Genomic DNA, 10,348 nt, shown 5'->3' with positions numbered 1-10,348 from the left:
ATGATTGTTTGTATTTTTATACCCTGTGTTTTGGTATTAGATTGGAAAGTATTATTCTGTATTTGTATAATTATTGATATGATATATATATATATGTTTGGAGTTTTCTTATATGAGTTAAAGTTCGGTAGTTTTAATAGTTTAGGATTGTTTGCGTAAGTTAGATTATGATTGTTTGTATTTTTATACCCTGTATTTTGCTCTGGGAAGTGGGGGGAGGGGAAAGGGAGGGAGGGGTTGGGGAGGGTTGGGGAGGGGGAAGAGGGTGGGAGGGGAGGGGGTTGGGAGGGTTTTTTTTCTTTTTTTTGGGGTTGTTAAACATAAAATGTATTATAAAACTTTTTAATAAAAAAAATGAAAACAACAACAATGAATCATCAAATAACTGTGCTTGAGGACACACTGGGCTTACCTTACCTCCAGTGACTTCATGTAGATGTTGAACAGAAGTTGGGAGCCCCCCCCAAACCCTGAAGAATTCCAAATAAGGAATATTTTGACAGATCTCTCCCTTCTCCCCTCCCTCCCTCCCTCCCTCCCCCCTCCTCTCGTCAATGTTAGCTAAAACTAGCCCTTAAAGAAGGAGCAAAACTACAAGATGGTCCCAGATTCCCAACTTCTGAGTCAACCCAGAAGCCCACCATAATTGTTGGTACCAAACCTTGCTGAGATTCTAACAGTGTCCCTTGTGTGGATAAGGACTGCACAAATGTTTATATTTCCGCCCCTACCATATCCACAGGTAGCTAATCAGTGTAGGCTGACCCAGATCTTACATGGAAGAGCAGAGTCCTTAGTCTACTTTTAGGACCTGTGCAAGGAATAGCAAAAGTATCGGGCAGGTAAAGTTGCTCAGATCTGCTCCAAGTTGGAAGAAGGCCATCTAGTGCAGAAAGCACATGAAACCTGACACCCAGATAAAATCCTAGCTTTTCTTTTGGGCTAAACTGATATTTTCTAGCCTCGCTTTGGTTAGCTAGATGGTATCAGACTTAATTTCCTAATACTCCTTAACTGGTACTCACCAGGGAGACGCAGTTTGGAGCAGTGGTTAAAGGCACCGTGCCAGAACCCAGGAGCCTGTGAGTTTTAGTCTTGCTGTAAGTATGAAGCCTACTGGATGAGTTGGGGCCAATCCCTCTCTCTCAACCATAGCAAGAAGAAGACAACCTATTCCTCCAACAATGCCTAGAAAAAGACCAGGACCTATCCATGGAGAGCGCCAGGAGTGAAAGTTGACAAGAGGTAATGGGTGGAAGCTAGTTCAAGAGAGATCCAACGTAGAAATAAGGAGAAATGTTCTGACACTGAGAACAATTAATCAATGAATCAGCTTGCCTCCTGAATGTTGTGGGTGTTCCATCACTGGAGGCTTTCAAAAATAGACTGGACAGGCATTTGATTGCGATGGCATAAGCTCTCCTGCCTTGAGCAGGGGTTGGACTAGAAGACTTTTAAGGTCCTTTCCAACCCTATGATTCTATGTTCTATGATTTGTAGTTCAGGTTTGAAATGAGGGAGGACTTGGTGCTCTTTGAGCTTGGCTGTTTTCTTGCAGATGTTTCATGACCCTAACTAGGTAACAGCATCAGTGCTAGAAGGGAATTGGGGGGAGGAGGAGGAGGAGGAAGAGGGGGAGGAGGAGGAGGAGGATTATGGGGTCCTTGGTGCTCTCTGAGCTTGGCTGTTTTCCTGCATACGTTTCATGACCCTAACTAGGTAACAGCATCAGTGCTAGAAGGGAATTGGGGTGAGGAGGAGGAAGGGGAGGAGAGGGAGGAGGAGGAGAAGGAGGAGAAGGAAGGGGGGAGGAGGAGGAGGAGGATTATGGGTCCTTGGTGCTCTCTGAGCTTGGCTGTTTTCCTGTATACGTTTCATGACCCTAACTAGGTAACAGCATCAGTGCTAGAAGGGAATTGGGGTGAGGAGGAGGAGGAGGAGGAGGAGGATTATGGGGTACGTGGTGCTCTCTGAGCTTGGCTGTTTTCTTGCAGATGTTTTATTACCCAACTAGGTAACATCATCAGCACTAGTTTGTTTTCTATGGGTGCGGTAAAATTGTGAGGGCAACTTAATTAGACGGCAGGGTTATCCTCAAAGGTGGATATTTTTCTTGAGAAAAATAAATCAGGCTCTGTCACCAAATCCAGTACTCTTTGGAATTTCTTCATATGCCACGTCCATTCTGAAGAACTGGGAGCTGAAAACATCTGAGGACCCAGATTGTTGGGGGCAATTAAGCTGACTTTGTAATAATGCCGCTTGGGGTGTGTGTGAAAGCCCCAATAAGCAGGCATATACATAGAATGAAGGCTACTGCTAAGCTTGTAAGCCGCCCTGAGTCTTCGGAGAAGGGCGGGATATAAATGGAATTTAAAAAATAAAAAATAAAAATCCTTTTCTCCTTTTAACATTATTTTTGGCTTTGTGTTTGACTGTAAAGAGCAAAGAATCCTGTTCATCATCCCTTTAATTTATTTATTTATTCATCACACTTAGAAAGGGCCCGTCTCCCACACAGAGGGACTCTGGGCTATGTAAAATAAAATTAAAAATTAAAAGCCTAAAAACCGAATATCAAATTTAAGATAGAGGCAAGGTTAGGTAAAATTCGGCCCTAAAAGTTAAAATAGTCATCACACACAAAATAAAGGGAGAGAAATTAGTGATCTGATCCTAAACCCCCCCCCAATACAATACAATCCCCAAAGAAAAAGAAGGAAAAAAAGAAAATAACTGCCCAATATTACAGTGGATTCTCAGCCCATTTCTCTCCCTCCTTTTAAAATCATATTCTTGGCAATAGAAGCTGGAGAATTCATAGTCAGAAGGTGTTTCGTTTTTGTTTTTCAATTAAATAATCATGTTGCCTCTGCCTCAAACACGGTTTTGGGCAAGACAGCAAATATAGTTGGGGAAATTATTCTAATTCTAATTCTAATAATTCTAATTCTAATTCTAATTCTAATTCTTATTATTATTATTATTATTATTATTATTATTATTATTAATAATAATAATAATAATAATAATAATATTGTATTATTATTATTATTATTATTATTATTATTATTATTATTATTATTATTATATTTATTTATCTATCTATTTATTTGCTGGGAAGGAAAGGGATGCAGAAAGATGGTTTGGAGACGAAGTGTGTTTGTGTATGGGGAAATGGAAAAAATTGCAGCACGTTCAAACCCCAACTCAGCTCTCCACGGCCAAAGCAGGTGCATCAAGATTTCTTTACATCTTCCCGGCCTTGAATAAAAACTTGAAAGGCATTGCCAGCAGTCACAGATACAAAGAGAAAGAACACAAAAACTTTAGGCCAGTCGGGGATGCCTGGAAATTCTCTTTACTTCTTCCTAAAGTAAAGATCCCCTTCTCTTTCTCTGGGCACTGGCTTGCATCTCCTTCCCTCCCTCCCTCCCTCCCTCCTCCTCCTTCCCCATTCCTTCGCTTCCTCTCCTTCCCTCTCCCTTCCCTCCTCCTTTATCCCTCTTGCCAGATCCTTAGCTGGGAGTAGCGCAGCATGTGACCAACACCTTCCTTAAGGGGGCTGGAGCAACCCAGGCCATGCCACAACGATGCCTCAAAGCCACACACGTGCAGTCCATATATACCTCCTGCATCAACTTGGAGGCTTCTCAGTTGCACAGGCAGCACCAGGCAGCGCGGCAGGAGGGCAGAGGTCCTACTTCAGAGGTAAGAAGACTTTGCGTTCTCCTTACTGCTGGGATCCTTAAGGGTTGCAAGGAAGCCAACTTTGGGGAAGGATGTTTGCAGGTGTGCAAAGCCTCAAATTCTGCCTGGCTGGTTGGGCACAGAGGCAACTGGGGAAGGGAAAAAAAACCTCTGGAAAAACATGAAGTGAGTTGAGGGACTGCCTTTGCTAAATTGCAACACCCTGATAGGGGTTTCTGACAGCGCATGAGTTTTGCCAGGGTTTACGCATCCTGATTTGCTTAAACCAGGATTGGGGCTTAACGGGGAGCCCAGCCATCCTATTGCAAAAGAGGCTGCAAACTCAAACAAATCTGATTGTTCATCTCTTTGCTCTCTGCAACCTCCTGTCAATTCTTTCACTCTGTCTCTCTGTCTCTGTGTGTGTGTGTGTGTGTGTGTGCCCGCGCGTGTTTGTTGTGTTTCTTCTTTCACCACCATTCTTTCACAAACACAATAGTAAATTCTTTCCTGGGAATTCCAGCTTACAGGCACCTCACCCCCACCCCCACCCCCCCACCCCCGAGTAAGTTTATAAAAGGTTTTGTCTAAAGACTTTTTGACTTGAAATTCACTTTTCTGAAAGTTGCCTGGCTAGATTTATTGTTCTGGGGAAGAGTCAAATGTCGCTGAGTTTTTTCTCCCCCTACGTTTCCAGCTGTGATTTTTAGCTCTGATTTTTTTCCCCAAATGGAAACACTGACCTTGGTTAGCATAGAGGCATCAGTGGGGGTCTTTCCTCCCATTTAAATGCTATCGGTACCATTTCAGACTTTAAGAACAAGATTTCAGAGGAGGTATTAACTTAGGGAAGTCGGTATCCCCGGGAGAGGCACCAGCTGTTTACTTTCTCCCGTTCGTGGTGATCATGAAACTTCCTAAGGTGAGATTCCATTTTTCTTAGATCTTAGAGAGATGTTTCTGCTGTATTTCCTCAGACAACTTGTGCTGCAGAACAGATAAGACACAGAATAGGTAGGTGCACATAAATGGAGGACGCAAAGTGTTAAAAATGACTTATAAGTTTGGAGGTCAGGAGCAGCCGTGGTAGTTGTTAGTGACTGTACAATATAGCTGTTAGATAGCCAACCCAAAGTAAATGAGAAGCTCTGTAGACAGCCCAAACGAAACTCCATGTTCAGGAGCAGTAGGCTGTCAAATGCCTTTATATCCAATTTGTGAGAGGTTCCCCAAAGCCCTGGATGTCTACTATTAGAAAAAATATTGTCCAAAATGGGCAGTTGTTTCATTGTTCAACCCAGCGAGGCAATTCTTGACTGATTCTGTGCTATCGAGTCATTTTCTACGCTTATTGACCACAAAATTTATCTGATCCCAAATCTTCCAAGGGTGCCCCCATCACCACTGTAACTGTGTCTCTCGACCCTGTTTCTGCTTGCCCTTTTCTTCTATTTCTCCCCATCTTTTCCAGCATCAGAGTCTTCTCCAGAGGCTATTAAGGTGTCCAAAGTCGAATAATCTGAGCTTTGTCATTTGTGCCCTGAATGAAGGGCGATTAGGTTGAAGGGCGATTCTTACGGACCCTGCTGGCTTTTCCTTCACTTTTATCTCACAGCTACAAAGTATAATTGCCGAAGAGGTAACACTGGAAATTGTACGTCGCTTGATAGGATCAGCCTAAAATCTCTCCTTGCATTAAGGTGTTATTAGGAAGCAAGACTCTGGCAGACCGACACTGTAATAAAAAATGTCCAGTTATGGTAGCCACGGTTTGGGTACCATCGGGCGGAAAGTACAGTGAGCATTAGTTGGCAATTGCATCAGTGAAAGCATATGTGGTATAAACGAGCGATAAGAATATTCAGTACCTCTTTTTTTTATTCTCTTCTGTTAGCCAAGATGTTGTCGTTGTTCCTTTGAATCAGTTTTGTCTCCTGGCGACTGCCTGGAGTTCCGTTTTCTTGGCCAGATTCTTGGGGATTTGTTTGCCATTCTCTCCTTCCTAGGGCTGAGAGAGAGTGACTGGCCCAAGCTGGCTTTGTGCCTGTGATGGGACTAGAACACAAGAGTCCCTGCTTTTTAGAACTGATGCTTTAACCATTACTCCAAACTGCTTTTTTTTGTTAGCCAATAAGCGAGGTAATTTCGATCCTGCCAAGCCAGAACCCCTGAAGCTTCTTTTGTGTCTCTGTGTGTGTTTAAAGTGCTAGCCAAGTTCGCAGGACGATATCTGAAAAGAAATCTTCTAAAATCTTAGAAGAAATCTAGGAAATATTAGATTGATCTCTTAATCTAGGAAACGAAAGGTGATCATTAATCTTTGGCCATCCAGATGAAATAAATAATGAACAAAAAATAAATAAATGGGGGGGGGAGAAAGGAGTATCGTTTACATTCTCTGCCGCGTTATTTACGGGGAACAATAATAATAAAGGTGGGATTAAAAAAATATAAAAAGAGAATTCAAAAGGCAGATCTGCGTAGGGAGAGAGAGAGACGGAAACGGGGATCGTTACTTAGAAAGATGTTAAAACGGAAAGTGAACTGCCAAGGCAGGTGAAAAGTTAAATGTCTGTGTGTGAATGCAGGGATATCTCTTGTCAAAGACTGTTACGCTGCTGTTTTAGAAAAAATCTGGTCTGTGATCATTATAAAAGATCGATTGATTGAGAAAAACAGTGCTGGGTGCTCCTTGCCTGGTCATAATTTAGGCTCAAGTGAAAAGTGTGCTTTGAAGGAAGAATTTTCATTTTGTTCTGAATTTTGATACCACCACACTTAAGCCTTTCTTCCAGATCCCTTTGCCAGGGTTTGACATCTTTCTTTAATGTTTTAACATTAAAACATTTTTGGCCTATCCAGATCCAAGCAATCGAGCTGATTTGGAATTTGATATAATATAAACATGTCCAAGTGGAATGGAGACAATAAGAAGTGCTGAATTTGGAGAAGAAATCAGGAATATTTCTTAGTACACATTTCTTTTGGTCAAATCAGCAACAATTTCTCCTTTGCTGCAGAAAAAAGGGCAGGAATTCAAATAATTTATATATTTATGATTACTTTGCTGGTTACAATTTTATCTTAATTATTGTGCTGTTGTAGCTTGCACATTTTAAATATTTTGTTTTTTTTAAAAAAAATCATTTGTACATTACACAGCAAATTTTGATTAATAAAAGTTTTAGGTGTTTACTAAATATATCAAATAGAGCTAAGAAGGCTTAAATCTTGCCACAGTGGTCATTTTTTTTACCATGCTGTAGCAAAACCATACTACTTTCCAAAACAGGTATTTGTATAATTATTTAAAAAAAAGCACAAAACAAAATCAAATTCGTATCCCACTCTATATTTTTCCACTTTGAAAAATGTTATTGTTTTTCTTATTGGGCTTAACGTTGCACTTGGTTCAGAATGGATATAAAGTATGTTTAAAAGTTGTTTTTTTTTTAAAAATGTTCTGCCATTTTGGGAAGTAGGTAAGGTAGCTAAGGAATTCATTCAATAACAAAAAGAAACACTCTACTGTAATACAAAGTGATTTATTTTTCGTTTTAAGCAGAAAACCTAATGAACAATTAATTTTTTTTAATTGAGCTTTTTCACCCAGAAGAAAATAGTCCTGATTTTTTTACAAAATCCCTGGCACCACTTAAATGACATTAACTCAGAAGGCTGATCAGCTTTGGAATTGGCTGGTATGAAGTTGACAGACAACCAAGATGTGCTACGGGAAAAAAAAATAAACTTGTGATTTATAACTTGGATGATTAGTTGGGGTAGATTATAGAAAGAAGAGAATCACGATGTAACTTTACAGAGAGTGGTTAAACTATAATTGTATTCATAACTGCAATGAAGAATATCGGAGCCACTTCTTGTATCTTTTTTTTCTTTTCTGTTTTTTTTTGTTTTTTGGCTTTTTTTTTAAAAAATCCCATTTATATCCCACCCTTCTCCGAAGACTCAGGGCGGCTTACAATTTAAGCACAAACCAATGTGCTTAGCAATAGCCTTCATTCTATGTAAATGCCTGCTTATTAGGGCTTTTGCCCCGCCCCCCCAAGCGGCATTATTACACAGTCAGCTTAATTGCCCCCAACAATCTGGGTCCTCATTTTACCTACCTGGGAAGGATGGAAGGCTGAGTCAACCTTGAGCCTGGTGGGATGCGAACCTGCAATAATTGCAGGCAGCTGGTGTTACTTAAGGAGGCATTAGCCCACTGCCTCCACCAAGGCTCTTTTTGCTTTCTCTTTGACTTCTTTCTTATTTTATAGTAATTTTTATTACTTTTTGTCTTTTTAAAATGTTTTAATATGCGTGTGTACACAGACACACAGACACACAAACATATAAACACACATACATGCACATTGTTGGAATTGTGCTAGGATTCTGTTTTTAAACTCCGTTTACTTTAATATCGCAAGCTTCTAAGATGAAGATAAGTTATATCTATCGTCACTCCTCTGTGGAATATCCTTATCAATAGCAACATGAAATCTTGTTCTTTTTCCAATATTCTGGTTATAGAATGGACACTTTTTATGAAGTCCAGAAAAGACCGTCACAATGGCAGTGGATGGATGGATGGATTGATGTTCTTCCAGTAAATTACAGATTCTAGAAAAGCACCATTTCGTATGAGCTGTTTGCAGCTAAAAATGCCCAACAATTATTTGCGCTGATTCCAGACTGTAAGTGGGTAAACATCTACTGAAATATGCATAGTCCATTAAAGTGGATGATAGAATAAATCTCTTCATTTTTGTTGTTGTTAGTTGCGAAGTCGTGTCCGACCCATCGCGACCCTATGGACAATGTTCCTCCAGGCCTTCCTGTCCTCTACTATCTTCTGGAGTCCATTTAAGCTCACGCCTACTGCTTCAGTGACTCCATCCAGCCACCTCATTCTCTGTCGTCCCCTTCTTCTAGTGCCCTCAATCTTTCCCAGCATTAGGCTCTTCTCCAGTGAGTCCTTCCTTCTCATTAGGTGGCCAAAGTATTTGAGTTTTAGCTTCAGGATCTGGCCTTCTAAAGAGCAGTCAGGGTTGATCTCCTCTAGGACTGACCGGTTTGATCGCCTTGCAGTCCAAGGAACTCGCAGGAGTCTTCTCCAGCACCATAGTTCAAAGGCTTCAATTCTTTGGCGCTCAGCCTTTCTTATGGTCCAGCTTTCACTGCCATACATTGCAACTGGGAAGACCATAGCCTTGACTATACGCACTTTTGTTGACAGGGTGATGTCTCTGCTTTTTAGTGTGCTGTCTAGATTTGCCATGGCTTTCCTCCCGAGGAGCAAGCGTCTTTTAATTTCTTCATTTTTAAGGCGTTCATTTTTAAGACCTTTGAGTGAGATTTGTTCTCCAAATACAGCCATCCTTATCTCTACTTAAATATTTAGCCTCTGATGTTTATTAGCAGCATCCAAAGAGCGGAAAGAAGAATCTTAGCGGGCTGGGGCAGGGGCTGGGAGTCCAAAACTGGGGGGGGGGAAGAGAGAAAGTATTTCAGATGGTAACAAAAAATTCTGATAGTTAAGAGCAATTTGAAATGGGAACCAGTTGTTCCAAGAAGTGGGGGTGGAAAGGCACCCCAATTTCACTAGCTGCATTTGGTTTCATGCATTCCAGAACATTGCAAATGAAATAAAAATTGATGATGGCATATTTGAAGATGACACGAGACCTTGGGGGGTCATAGTAGCCCCAAGATTTAATATGTAGAGGATTTCCCCCCTCCCCTCCCCTTGCTTTTGGTAAATTACAGTGCCATTTAGCTTTCCTTTTTATTCCATGCTCTCTGGGGATTTTCATCCACACACTGCTTTTCCAGTGCTCTGCTGCTTTCAGAGGAGTCCTGTGTAAATTGGAGTTGGGAGGGGGGGGGCAAAAAGTGGGCAACAGTGCAGGCCCTTTTATGGAGTACGTTCCTTTCATTAAACCCTCACGTATTTGCAGTCTGCGATCAGCACAAAAAACCCCTGCATTTTTTCTGCAAATGACCCAACCTCAATTGTTCTTTTCTGCATCCTGTAATTTACTGGAATAGCATCCATCCACTGCCAATGTGACAACCTGGGAGGAGAATTGACTTTTTGAGAGTTTTTCAAAGTGTCATTTAGGTTGCTATTTTGTGCTCTACAGCTGCTGAAGCACATTATCCCATCCATGAATTTGGGGTGGGGGGGAGAGGCAAACAGACACATTCTATGGTGTATTGAGAACCAGTTAGGTTTTATAGAGACCCAGTTTGGCCTAGTGGTTAAGCACCGGGCTAGAAAGTGGGAGGCAGCGAGTTCAAGTCCTACCTTAGACATGAAAGCCAGCTGGGTGGCTTTGGATCGATCCTTCTCTTTCAGCCCAACTCATCTCACAAGGTTGATGCTATGGAGAAAATAGGAGAAGGAAGCTGTGTTGGATATGTTATTTATTAAAAAAATAATAAAGGTGGTGGGATATGAATAATTAAATATTCAAAGCACCAACAATTTTTTTGAGTTCCTAGCTAACAGCTGGCATTCCAGCAGGCTCCTTTAAAAAAATGCCCCCAAAGAATAAATGTCCAAGTATTTATTTTTTTAAAAGCACCAAGCACAGACAAATCTGACTTGAGAATGGTGAATCTTGCAGAAAAACAGCATGATTACCCA

Source organism: Vipera berus (genome assembly GCF_964194415.1).
Source record: "Vipera berus genome assembly, chromosome: 13".
NCBI classification, from domain to species: Eukaryota; Metazoa; Chordata; class Lepidosauria; order Squamata; family Viperidae; genus Vipera; species Vipera berus.
The sequence above is the reverse complement of the archived record's forward strand: the minus strand, read 5'-3'. Positions refer to the sequence as shown.